Source organism: Pteropus vampyrus, unplaced genomic scaffold (genome assembly GCF_000151845.1).
Source record: "Pteropus vampyrus isolate Shadow unplaced genomic scaffold, Pvam_2.0 Scaffold106, whole genome shotgun sequence".
Taxonomy (NCBI): Eukaryota; Metazoa; Chordata; class Mammalia; order Chiroptera; family Pteropodidae; genus Pteropus; species Pteropus vampyrus.
Genome location: NW_011888887.1, coordinates 1040467 through 1055535, shown reverse-complemented (window position 1 = coordinate 1055535; position 15069 = coordinate 1040467). Strand labels below are relative to the sequence as shown.

The 15069-nt window shown below is 31.3% G+C and overlaps 1 non-coding gene across 1 annotated transcript; it reads right to left on the bottom strand.

Annotated features, from left to right (window-relative positions):
- Positions 1-13037: 13037 nt before the first annotated feature.
- LOC111743086 lies at positions 13038-13156 on the bottom strand. The gene has a single exon (XR_002781576.1). It is a non-coding gene; the product is annotated as a 5S ribosomal RNA (ribosomal RNA).
- Between the last annotated feature and the right edge of the window lie 1913 nt (positions 13157-15069).

Genomic DNA, 15069 nt, shown 5'->3' with positions numbered 1-15069 from the left:
GATGAGATGGTGGTTGGGAGACGGTTAAAAGGGGAAAAGGGCTTACAAAGTACAAATGGATAGATGCAAAATAGTCATGGAGGTATATAGTGTAACATAAGAAAAACAGTCAACAATGTTATAAAAAATATGTAAGGGAGAAGAGCGGTACTTGATTTAGGGGGTGACCACTCAGTGAGTTATATAGATCTCTAATCACTATGCTGTACAACTGAAACTAATATATTACTATATGCCAATTATAATTGAAAAAAACTCATTGAATTATACAATGTAAATATGAGCAACTAATTGTCTATTATACTTCAATAAACCTGGGGTGGGAAGAAATATAGAGAATACGTATGTTACAATTTTCTTAATATTTTCTTTATGAGCTTTCACAGATATCTTAAAATGTACATTAGGGACAATTGCTTTGCCACATAATTAATGCTTTTAAATCAAGAACTGAACCTATAAAAGGTTATATCATACCTGCATTATTTGGACTTTTTCTGATTAGATATACACTATTATTTGTTATATACCAATTAAATTATTTTCCAAGAAAACACAAATAAATGGACAAGTTATCTGGGTACAAATCCATGAATCTTCCCCAAAGACAGAGGATAAAGGAGTGGTAGTAATGTAGTATAATATCAATAAGTATAAATATTTGTCTTTCTTTTTGATTCACTAAGGTTTTGCAGAGTGTTTGATATCCATAAAAGTCAATTTTATCATTACTACAAACCATATGTAAAATTTCATCAAATATAATTACTGTAAGTTATTGGTGATTTAACAGTAAAGCTGCCACACCAATGTTGTTTGAATAAATTTATCTATATTTAATAAGAATTTTAAACAGAAAAAGTGTTTACTAACTAAAAGAATGAAATTCTGAAAGGCTTGACAGACAACTTATCAATATTAATAAACTGTTCTTTTATCAAATAAGACATTTTTTCAAGATGATGTCTATATGATACCATTAGTTCTTAAATCATTTTTAAATTACAATTTTATATAAAAATAAACTCAGTGAATTTTTCTTATAAAGTCAGATACTGACCCAGATTACCTGACATTTGGACCGATGCTCTTAACTATCTCAGGCTCCCTCAGCTATTTACTCAGATTCCATTTCAACTTGATGGTATTACATGATGGATACACCCAAGACCTATCCTGTTCAACTATAAATCTGATTTACACACAAATTTTCTGATGTTTTAACCTTTAGAAAATAATCCTAATAGTTTGTGCTTGGCATCCATTTCCTGCAGAAATGCCTTGTGAGAGAATTTTCCAAACTTTAACATCATGTTCTTTAGGAACATGTACTCTATTTTAAAAGTCCATATATATATATTTTTAAGTCTGCATGTTGATAACTAGTTCTTAGGCTCTTCCCTTTAGAAATAGCCGTTCAGAGCAATAATTTTCTAAATATTCTATGTCGACTTATAGTATCTTCTTCAGTTCCAATATTCAGTTATATTTTTTGTTTCTCTGTTCTCTTCTCAATGCTTTTTTTTTATTGTAGTTTAGCTAATTAGTTGTCATTTTTTAGATGAATACTAAATTGAATGATCTATTCCAGAAAAATCTATAAAGTTGAAAATTAATTCAACTCAGAATTTCACTCCTAGCTCTGCTATTTTTGTGGTGTTCAGTTGCATCACTTGCAAGTTGTTTAGGGTTTGAGGCACTCATTCTATCCAAAGTTGCTTCTGAGGTACGGCATCAGCTTCTCAAATCATAAGATTCATAAGGCCCTTTCATTCTGAGTTTCTGACTTAGTGGATGTTTAAGCCATTTAGTTTGATGAAGCACATTTCCCCTTTTATTTTGCCTTCCATTATATCTTTTAGCTATGTTACAACATGCCCTGTAAATTTTTAATTATTATTATTTCTTTTTGGAACTTGAGCAACATCATCTAAAAGTCATCAACTCACTTTCAGAACATACTTTAAAACACCACTCCTGTTGTGGTTGATGTTATAAATATTAGAAAAGCCACTGAAAATGAGTTTATTTGGTCGTAATATTTGATACCAATAAAATTTTTCTTTATTTTAGAAAAACAATGGAAATTCATGGAAAAAATTTGTCATTCAAAAAGAGAAAGAAAAAAGATGAGTTTAAAATGTTTGCTTTGACACCAAGTCAGAGTATCACAATGTTTGCTCCTCTCATTCTATCATATCTGGGATCATGGAAAGACAACATTCAAAAACCATATTTTCTGGCTACTAAGAGAAGTTCTATTGGATAAAAAGTTCACTTTCTTTCATATTATGTAATCTTGTTATTAAAGATAATTTACATCCATTTTCATCAATCATGCCCTAAGAAAGAAACATTTATATGTACCACTGGCTCAATTGTAGGTATCTATTAAGAAAGAATATCCTGCAATACAAAAAGCAATTTTAAAAAGTCTTGAATCTGCTATAGTTTTCAGTAGGAATTAGATTTTCATCTCTTAAAGAAGTATAATATATATCAATCAATTATATGTCCTGATGAAATAATATTTGTGATTATTATTTTATAGATTATTTTTGTTAATACCAGTATAAAAATATTAATATATTTTAAAACTTGCTTTTTAAACATAATTTTCAAATTAAAAACTATTCGAATTCTAACCAATTTAAATATGCTCATAAAGTTCTAAAATTTCAAGATATGCTTAGAGCACAAAAAAATTGACATTAACTAGATGATCTAAAATTAAGCAAGTATTAATTTATAATTCCTGGTGAAAATTGGTGTATCATTGGCAAAAGATTCCCATTAACGGGTTAGTGACTACTTATCTAAAAAGACTTCTGAAGTCTTTAATATGTAGTCCTCACACTTGTTTTACTAGACATTGAATAAAAGGATTATCCCTGAAAGTCAGAGAGGTATGAGCTATTTGGTTTCTATCTCAGAACTGATTGTAAAACACAAGGCTTCTCAATCCTCTTGTTTGCCCTCATGGCCCACACAGGAAATACTGTGTAAGCAGAAAGCTATATCTAGTCACAAACAGTTTGGACTGCTGAATAATTCCAAATACAACTTTAACTGCTATTTGCAATACCAACTAAATGGTTGAGTGATTTTAACTATACTAATATCAGGCTGACTAATTTGCTTTGTCTAGAAATGCTGAGAGATTTTTTTAATAGACCACATGCAAAGTAACCATAAGTAACCATGTACAAAACTATGAACACAAGGTGAACAGATTTACAATTACAAATTTTCCTATACCATGAAGTATTTCTCTATTCCTGCAATTCTTTGTGTGAGAGAGAGACACCAAAGACACTTTAAAATAAAAGAACCACAATAAATTTTTTTTCTTTTTCTTTTTATTTGGTAATGAATGGGAATCAGAAGAAATAGGAAGATAGAAAATAGGCAACAGTTTATAGATAAAAAGATAAAAAACAAAAGAACAATTTTTCCTTAGAAAATTATGCAGTCTGATACCTTGCTTACATGAACCACTATTCAGAGAAGATGAGTGATGGCAGATGTTGCTTCATTATGGAAAGAACTTAATGTCAAGCAGCAGGGCAACTATACTTCTTACAGAGAGTTAATCCTGAGCTCTCCTCATTGGACCTCTCTCCACTTTGCTTAAATTTCTACCTGGAGTTTTTAGTAAATGATAGCAGTTTTGATGGGATCTAATAGTCAGAGTAATTTTACATTCTAAGTCTTCCTGCTGGTGATTTTCATAAACACCTTTCATAAGTAACAGTGTCCAGGTAAGATAATTCATCTAAAAACATGGTCATTTATTTCATTAAAAGCTGATTCGAAATGATATATTATCATTAACATATATTCTCCTTTCTATTACTATATTTTTTCTTTCCTGTCATACTTTTCTTTCAGCATAATGCGTTAGATACTGATATCATCAGTAGGCCTAATTTGTAAAAAAAGAAAAATACTATTTTTATGTATTTTATATAATTAACCACGAAATTTGAAATTTCTGTAGTATAAAAATACCATTGTGCATGGGGAGGGGATTGTTGCATTTCTCTTGGTTAGAGCTCTTATATAAAAACTTTTTAAAAAATTCGTAATAAACACCCACTTCAACAATGACAAGATACCAAATTAAAAGCCCTCTGGATAAGATATACGGAAGGGGAAGTCAGTTATATATCTCAATAGGTAAAGCATAGGTATTTAATCTTACTATCCTGTGAGTGTTGTTAAAGTGACACTGGCAAGATCATGGGGTAATGATGATGATGAAATGGAAGAGGAAGATGGTGTTTTATTCTGGGGGCCATTCCAGGCTACTGAGCCGCTGTGGGAAAGACTATTGATTCCAATGAAGCCTCTGTGTTCTGAAATGACCCATCCTCCACATTCCAGTGAAATGGTCCTCATCTCTGTGTGGTCTGATTCTGTGTGCACTCATTCACTTGTGTGGCTTCCTATTCTCCTATCCATCATCTTCTCACAGATGGTTAAAACTCCTCATGGCATTCTAGATCAGTGTTATCCACGAGAAATATTATTCATGCCACATTATTAATGTTAAATTATATAGTAACCACATTAACAAAAGTATAAACAGTATAATTAATTTTAATAATATATTTGATTTAACATGTCTAAAATATTATTTCAATGCATAATGTTATTTCAATCACATAAAATTATTAATGAGTATCTTATATTCTTTTTTTTTTTATACTAAAGCTCCCAAATCTGGTATGTATTTTACATTTAGAGCACATCTCACCTTGAACTAGCCACACTTCAGGTGCATAATGGCTACGTGTGCCTAGTGGCTATCATATTAGCATAGCTGTAGATATTAGCAGTAGCTCCTATTATTTTTTTTTCTAGATCAAGCAGTTAGCTACCTTATCTAGAATGTCCTCCATTTGCACACACCAAGAAACCTAAAAATGAGATGACCATATCCTCCACTTAGAAAGTCAAAAAACACCTTTTCTTTTAAAGTTCATTCAGTGTTGAAATGTATTCATATTGGTCTCTGTGACTCAATTCACAAGAAGGGCATCTGAAACTACTCTCAGTCTCGTTTCGTCCCACACCAAGATATTAGGCTTGTGCATCCTTTCCTCTTAGAACTCTTAAACATCTAATTGTTGACAAAGCCTTTAAGATACCGCATAATATACTGGGCAGAAATAAGCAATTCAGAAGGAAACAAAGAGAATTTCAAACTTGTGAGGTTGTATATCATATAATCCATATACTATGTCTACAGGCAATTAGCATGTTCATCATAAAACCAAGAGCATGGTTATTTTTATTCAGATAGAGCTAGAGTCTAATCTAGCCTCTATTATATCTTTCTGTCCTTAACATCTACACAATAAGAACCCTTTCACTCTAAAATAGAAACAATGATATTAATAGTACTTGATATTAAGAATTACAATTGCAGTTATACATTAAATACTTACTTTGGATCAGACTCTTTACAAAGGATTTCACATCTGTTAATGTTTATTAAATGTAGCAAGTAAATCTTATTAAATGAGAATATATGTAATATCACCATCTTATATAAATTTATCAATGTAGTCACTATATAAAACAATAATATTAATAGTAATAATCATTGTTTTTCTTATTATTTTCTAGTCTGTCTTCGATTTTCTTAACTGGTGATAACATCTTAATTTTCATCATAGAGAGAAAACCTCTAAGGACAAAACAATGTATATTATTTATTATATAAATCCCCAGGGTATAGTTTGTTTATTGCTCGTAAATCTTTGGTGCTCAGATGTTCAATAGATAATGAATGAATGAAAAAATAAATGAGCCCCCAAAAGGAGCATTTCTGAATTCAGCGGTCATGCTGTAGCAAAGCAAGGCTTTATCAATTATGCTTTCTCTTCCACTTAGAGAGCTGTTTTTACCAGCCTCCAAAATTGGTCAAAGCAAACTAAGAGAGATACATGTTGTATAACCAGTGAACCAACCCAAATGTTGATTTAAATGGAGGAATCAGACTCATCGAAAACAGGACTGATTTGATTCCTAATATATCTCTTCTGCTCCTTCTCACAACAGACAGGTGTGCTGCCTTATTTCTTAATGGCTAGAACAGAATAACATATCCAGCAGTAAATCCTGTGGGTGCAGAACAGAGCCATACAAAAGGGATTCTGCTCTTTGCCAGGTTTCAGATTTGGAAGTTCATTAGATCTGTTTCCTTTTATTTTCAAAATCATAAAAAGCATTGATGTTTTTGCGTGTGCCAAAAAAATGTAAGTTAAAAACAAACTACCAAACAATTTCTGAGCTAATATTGAGTTAATGCACTTTAGTGTACAAACTTCTAATATAAATTCTAATTTAAAATACTCGTTTTAGAAGAGCCATCAAAATTTATTGCCAAATATATCAACATTTCTGGGAAAATTGGATATTCATAATAAAAGAATAAAACTAGGCCCTTATTTTAAACCACTCATAAAAATTAACTTGAAAGAGATTAAAGATGTAAGTGTAAGACCAGAAACTATAAAACTCCTAAAAGAAAACAGAAACAGAGTTCCTTCGTATGGGTCTTAGCAATGATCTTTTGACTATGACACCTAAAACACATGCAACAAAAGCAAAAATAAAGAAATGGGACTATAACCAACAAAAGAGCTGCACAGCAAAAGAAAAAATTAAAATAATGAAAGACAACCTATGGCATGGAAAAAATATATGCAAACTGCATATATTTATATATCCCAAATACATGAAGAACTAAGACAAGTCAATAGCAAAAAAAATAATCTATTAAAAATGATCAAGGAACCTGAATAGACAGTCTTTCAAAGAAGATCTATGAGTGGTTAATAGACATGAAAAGATGTGCAACATCATTAATTATCAAGGCAATGCAATCAAAACCACAATGGGACATCATCTCACACCTGTTAGAATGACTATAATCAAAATGACAGAGATAATAAGTGCTGGTGAAGATGTGGAGAAAAGGCAATGCGTTTGCACTGTTGATAGGAATGTAATCAGTACAGCCACTATAAAACAGTATGGAATTTTCCTTAAAAAAATTAAAGTTATAACTACCACATGATCCAGCACTTTAACTGGGAATACATCCAAAGGAAATGAATACATCTGTTAAAGAGATGTCTATACCACCTCATTCATAGCAGCATTATTACAATAACCAAGACACGGAAACAACTTAAGTGTCCACCCATGAATGAATGAATAGAGAAGTTATGATATATACATATACATATATATATACATATATACATATATATACATATATATACACACACACATATATATATATATATATATATATATATATATATATATATATATACATGTATTATTCAGCTATAGAAAGGGAAAAAATACGCTGTTTATTACAACATGAATGGACCTTGTGGGCATTATGGTAAGTGAAATCAATCAGATAAAGAAAGACATTGTTATATAATCTCACTTATTTGTGGAATCTAGAAATAAAACAAAACACTAAACTCATAGAAAAATAGATAAGATTTGTGGTTATCTGAGACACTGGGTCAGGGGAGGGGGAATTAGAGAAAGGGGGTCAACAGTAACACACTTCCAGTTATAAGATTAATAAGTACTAGAGACATGATGTACAGCATGGTGACTGTGATTAACACTGCTATATAGTATATTCAAACATTGTTAAAAGAATAAATTCTAATATTTCTTATCACAAAGGAAAAAGGTTTGTTTTTCTTTTTTTTTTAACCTATATAAGATGATGGATGTATTATATATCAATGATATATCAATAAAACTGGAAAAAATCTGGAGAAAAATCAACATTTTATATTAAGTGCTATTTTGAAAGAAAATTATTGCTTTTTAACTTTTCCTGTCTTTTCAAACTTGCCTTCAATGGAAGTATTTTTTATGTTCTTACATTTCCTATTTACATGAACTGCAGAATAATTGCTAATTTGGATATGAACATGTATCAGACTTACATATCATTATTTAAATGTGAGCTGTTTATTTAAAGAATTTCCACCATAAAAGAACAAAAACCACTGAAGGATAAAATTTTGACTGTAATGGCTCTAGAATTCCTGGTCTAAAAATTTCAGGATATTTCCAAAGCCAGTATTAGAGCTTCTGATGACAGGGTTATGCCAAATAAAAGAGATTATAATTCTTTACACATGATCATCTGGGAGATACTTTAGATGAAGTTTTTACTTAAATAAATAAATAAACTTCAAGGTTTTTCCTCAAAGAGAATTGGATGTAAAAATATGCCTCCAACTTCCTTCTCTTTTTTTCCACTTCTTCCATTTTTCTTTCTTTCTTTCTTTCCTTCCTTCCTTCCTTCCTTCCTTCCTTCCTTCCTTCCTTCCTTCCTTCCTTCCTTCCTTCTTTCTTTTTCCTTTCCTTTCCTTTCCTTTCCTTTCCTTTCCTTTCCTTTCCTTTCCTTTCCTTTCCTTCCCTTCCCTTCCCCTCCCCTCCCTTCCCCTTCCCTTCCCTTCCCTTCCCTTCTCTTCCCTTCCCTTCCCTTCCCTTCCCTTCCCTTCCCTTCCCTTTCCTTTCCTTTCCTTTCCTTTCCTTTCTTTCCTTCCTTCCTTCCTTCTTTCCTCTTTTTTTTTTTTTAGCAGAGAAATAAAGCTTCAAAGATTAATGTCCTGTGAGTACAACAAATGAGATCCATACTTCAGAGCACTAAAGCATCAAAGATTATTACCCAAAGGGAAAATGAGCTTGTCTCAGAAGGTCTTGTAACTATTTTCTCAGAGTAAAAGGTTTGCACAGTCCTGTGAAAGAGCTTCCTGGGAAGCCCATTCTTTGTCTGCTTACCATGCTATTGGCAAGGCATCTCGCATGTAGGTTTGGCAGTACATGATCTGCAAATGCACTGCTTTGCCCTTTGCTGCGTACAGATTCAAGCAGACATGAACTGGGTTATGCACAACAGTTAATGGAAATAGTTCAGAAAGAGGCCTGGCTTTTCAAGACACTGGGAAGAAACTTAGCTAAAACATGCATTGAAAGACAAATGCATTGTAATAAGTTGAGAAAATCATCAAAATCATGAGCATTGTTAAGCCGTCCTAGCTTTAGGGCCTGTACAGTTCAAAGTTGAGTTGGAGGGCTTGAATCAGGAAGATTTATAGATTTCTAATTCTGTTTTCAAGATATTTAATTACTTACTTCAACTACTTGCTAAAGAAGAATTACAATGAATTAAACAAACATGACAAACAGAGACTCAAAGACATGGACAACGGTTTAGTGGTTACCAGAGAGAAGGAGTAGATAAAGGTAAAGGGGGTCAAATATATGGTGACAGAAGGAAATTTAACTCTGGGTGATGAACACACACAATATACATATGACGTATTATCAAATTGTACACTTGAAACTACATAATTTTACTAACCAATGTCACCCTAATAAATTTAACAACAAAAAAATCCAAACAACAAAAAAAAGCAAAAACTTTATTATTATTAAGCTTTATATACTCTCAAAGAATTACCTATAAATTGGAAGAATCTGACTGAATAAATGAAGGTTAAGTCATCAACAGAAAAGATTGTATTCTCATTTTAAAACATCTATAAAAGGGCATAGTATGGCCCTTGTTGTAATTATTTGCGAGCATAAATATTAGAAGGTAAAAGTTTGAAATGTGTCTGGACCAAAGTTCCAAAAATTTATGAAAACTAACTTCTCTCTGAGTTTATCTTTTCCTAGTATAAGACGGATCAAATTAAGATTTGTATTGAAAGGAACCTCATATTTAATATTTGTGACACCTAGCCTATCCATCAAAATAAATAAATATATTACTATAGTTACTCTGATTCATTTTACTGTATATTCATTATTAACCAAGTTGGCATATGTATATTTTAACTGAGAGCCATTACATAATTAGCATAACAAATATCTATTAAATACATTTTATTGAACCTAGTGGTGAGAGATTTGTGTATAACTTTTGATGAGAAATTTAATTATCTGGGCATTAGTGTCCTTATTTATAAAATGATTGATTTAAAAAAAATAAAGGGCTAAAAGTAGATGTCAAAGGAGTTAGAACTTTTTTTTGAGGGATGAGCATAAAGAGACATAGGGTTGTGCACAAATCTATATTATTCTACTCTTTCCAATATAAAAAAAGCTGATTAATTGATTTGCTTTTTTCCTGATACTTAAAGAGATGTATTATTAAGCAAAATAAAGACTTTTTGTTTTGTTTTCCAGTTTTAGTTTTGAGGAAATAATTCGTTTTATAGGAAGGTGTTAGGTATTCCTGTGAAGCTGTATTAAAAATAAGAATAAATCAAAATTATAAAACAGTGTTATACCAAAGTTTATGTCCTTGGTTCTTTTACCTTTTGAATTATACACAATATTTTAACTGACTGATCTAGTTACCTTGAATTCCGGTTTGTCCCTATTATATTCTAAGTAATTATCTGTTCAGATGAAGTAAAGAAATAAATTATCTCCATTTTATATGAGGTGTTGACATTTATTGATTTAATGTTCTCTTAAAATCTTCCAGGGAAGTGGTTTTTAAATTACAATAATAAGTGGACAGAAATTAATGGACCTACCCAAACTAGAGCAACATGTTGGCATGTAATTCATTGTTAAAATTTTGTGATTGAATTTTATTTTTACCCTTTATTTTAGAGGGAAAATTATGAGGCTATATGTAGCTGTCTTTTTCTGACTTGTACTGCTCCTTCTCTGTGAGATAGTGTTTGCGGATATTGCTCTATTGAGAAATAAAATTATTTCCTTTCAGACATTGACCATGTACTGTTTTCTGGCTTTGCTAGACTGAAAGTCCTTCAAAAGAAAATCTTTGAAAAAATTTTACGCTAAATAATTTAGGAAGAAGAAGTAGATAAACTATTATGAATATAATAAATGATTAACGTTCAGACACTTTTGGATTAATATTTAATAAGAAAATGTGTTGCAGTATAACATGCAATGTAAATTTTACTGAAAATATAAAAACATGAAGCATAAATCATTCAGATTTCTTTTCTTATCGGTCTTCAAGATAGATGTAAGTACACATAAATGGTGTCTCTCTACAAATACATAATAAGCCTTGTTTCTTTTACCTCATAATTCCTTTCAAGTTTTTTTACTTTGCTGGCTCTATCAACTTTTCCTAATAATTTATCTATCCTTTTTAGTTTCTGTTTGTTTGTTTGTTTGTTTTTATCTTTAGAACAACAGGAGTGCGGTTTCTCTTTGTCTACATGCAAATAAATTATACTTAAACATCGTTATGATTTGTTCAGGTATGATTATATGTTTATATACAAGCTAAATATAAAATCTAAAAACACAATTTCCTCCAAATCAGTTTCATACTTAAGCATCTTTAAATAAATCAAGATTTTCTAAAACCAATAACAATAATAATTTGGTTGTCAACTAAGATTAGATTAAGGGGTCAATTAATGGATCATATCAAGTTCACTTAAAAAAAAAATAAAGCGTGAAAAAAATAAAGTGAAATGAATTTGGCCTTAGTAGAAAATACAAAATAGTAGAAAGGTCCATATATCAAATTTTACCTTCAGCAGAATTCTTGCCTTATTTGCAATTAGAGCAAAGAATTATCTCTTTTTAGAAGCCTGTGTCTAACTATATTGTTTTTTGATATACAATGATTCTTCTGTTACATTGATAAATCTGAAGTCTGAGAACTAAGAATAAAGCGCCACCTCATGTTAGACCATAAGCGACATTGTTGCTTACTTCTGTCTAGGATGCTTGAAGAGCTCTTGGTGAGTTACCCTAGTTTCGCTCTCCAAAAATTTAAGACATGGAAGGCAAATGTGACCCTAAGGCATGGGTTAAAACAATCTTTAGGCTTCCAATACTTCAAGAAATAAACATTTGGCTTAAAAATTTATTTCAGATTGATTAGGTGAATAATGCTTGAAAAAGCAATGTCACTTCAAGACCCTTGGCTTTATACAACGTTTTCAGTTTCACTTTTGAAAAAACCTTTCTTCTCTGTCAGCTGTGCTACTCCAAATGGTCTTTGACATTGTTTATCTGTGAAGTGGTATTTTACCGTATAATCTTAGTGTACCTGAAATTCAAGCACTTAGAAAAAACTTATTTTATATTAAAAAGCATACACTAGTTTTTACATGGGGAGAACTAAATGAATGAATGAATGAATGAATGAATGAATGAATGAATGAATAAATAAATAAATAAATAAATAAATAAATAAATAACCTTGCTGGAAATGTGAAAATCATTCCAAAGAATGTACAAACCTGCTTTGCAGTTTGGACTTATTGAGCTAAACAGACTACTCAGCTGGATAGTGAAGTTCAGGAAATATAATCATTGTTGGAATTATAGTAATGCTCTTGGGTCTTGGCCTTTGAAGTTGTTTTAGTACAAACCTACAAAACATCTATGTAATGATCTGTCTTTAACTTTTTGGTGCCTAGGTAATAACACCTAGTCATTTCCTACTGAATGTCCATCAAATATTATCCTTTTGTTTTCTTTAAGAATTTAAAGTCTTATATAGCCAATGGCATACTCACTCAAAACCCCAACAGCTTTCATGCTTATTCACATTTCTAATTAATCCCTGAAGCACAGAAGAGAACTCACCTAATTGCATGAAAAAATAAAAATCTATAGCAAGACAGAAACCCAACGATTATACTGAGAAAAGCATTTCTTTTAGTCTCATTTTTTCTAGTTCATTTACTAATAATCACTAAAAACCAAGTGATATTTTTTCCATTACTTGATTTGGTAGAAAGGCTTTATTGCTTTTAGCTTATAAACTCCTAAATACTTAAACTAACACATTTTATAAATCACCAAACAACAAAAGGCTAGTGAGTGATTCTATATAAGATATATTTGGAAGAATATTTTTTTAAATTAATTAATTTTTTTTTAGGCGAGGCAGCCCTTGGTTGACCTCACAGATTGCAAGGACCTTGTCAGCTTACGATCCTTATTTTTTATTTTTTAATTTTTCATGCCTACAGCACCTGGTCTTCCTAGGTGGTCTCCCATCCGAGTACTAACCAGGCCTGACTCTGCTTAGCTTCCGAGATCAAATGGGATCGGGCTTGTTCAGGGTGGCATGGCCATAGACTGGGAGACTATTTTTTAATAAACTTGGTATTTGAAATTTTATTTTATTACTTTATCTTATAATTTTTACTTATAAGCTATACAATTTTAATATAATTAATTATTGTCAGCACATACAGTGAGATATTTTTGATACTTTCTAATAGAAAATTTGTGGTGTCTGCAGGTTTTCAGTGGATAACAGGCAGTGCTGGAGAGGCAATTGTTTTATTTTGAAGGCAAACATAAAACCTCGTGATAACATCCATACCAATGCTTTTAGAGCCTGTGCAAACGAATATACAATAAGGTGGCAAAAAATCATTTGGTCACTGTAGATCTATTTCACCTTTCTGCTTTGGGTACTGTGGATGATACAAAGCTGAAAGAGACTGGATCCTCTTTTCAAAGCCCTAAAATATAAAACGACAGTGCACTATATTTCTATGTTATTTCTTGGGGTTCACAGAGTACATGTAGTTCAGATTAAGCATCACTAGCTTATATGGAGAGTAGTACAAAAAGTCTTGAGTCATCACGAAAAATGTTAGCAAGGCCAATAGCATTATGAGAACAGGCATGTTAAAAAAAGAGCAAGAGATGGCTGTTCTTGTTGAAAATCTCTTCAAAAACCTCACTTTGGGCTGCTTTAGCATTCTGAATCATCTTGTAAATTTGATTATTTTTAAAAGTGACCAAGTGAAAAAAAATACAGAAAATTTCAGTTCAGGTTTTGAATAAATACAGTTTAGATAAATGATGAGTCATCATGGGAAATGAATATCTTGTAACCTTAGAGTTGAAAATAAATGGTGCGGAGCCATGATTATTTCACAGAATCAGCAATACTTGATCAGATCTACTGGGGCACAAACAACAGAGAACAGAAAAATGTAAAAACTGAAAACATGACTTTGATGGATTTTGTCAAAAATACCATCCTTTGCTGTGTAGATTTGTTGAAATCATATTAGAAGATCAGAATATTATCTATTCTATATCTATGAGGACCTATGACTGACATGACTTGCTTCTTGTTCCCATTTGTGATTCATGGTCCTGGATGGATTCTTGAAATATAGTAGATGCTCTGTTAATGAATCAATCAATCAATTAATGAAATATATCATATATCATATAGTTAGTGGCTGTTTTGTATTTTTTTTCCATAAAGAGAATATTATAAATTATTTAACTTTCTCAGTTATATTTTTCCACCAAATACTCTTTCCAAATCTAGTTTAAGACTGTCAGAATGAAAAATATTCTCTTTCTCTGTCTCTCTGTCTCTCTGTCTCTCTGACTCTCTCTCTGTTTCTCTGTCTCTCTGTCTCTTTCTTTCTCTCTTTCTCTTAATTGCTCTTTCAAGGACTTATTTGTATTTCTCTTCAAAATTCTTACAGAAAATATTTCATAAGTACTATTAATTATATTTGTGTTCGAGGATGGGATATGTCATTTACAAGAAAGATCAAGTTCTTGCCTTTCATGAAGCACATATTTTAGTGAAAGAAAAAACCATAAAACGTAAAATTCTATCACATAATATAATATCAAAGAAATAAAACAGAAAGCAGAATAGAGAATAATAGAGGCTATTTTAGACAGTAATCAAAGAAGGCCTCTGCAGAATTAGCATCTAGAATAAAATTTGAGGAAAATGAATTGACAAATACAAAGATTTTAATGCAAGGAAGAGGTTTGTAAAGAAGAGAATTAGAAAGAAGTCCAGTGGAGATGGGAGTGAGGATTATGAGTGAGGAGGAGATTGATAAGAAATGGAATTGGAAAGGTAGGCAAAACCAGATGTTGTATGGCCATGAAGGCATTTAGGTATTATTCTAATTATGATGGAGGCTACTGGAAGTTTTGAACAGGGAGTAATCTGATATAATTTAGGTATTTAAATGACCATATTGACTGCTGTGTGGCAAA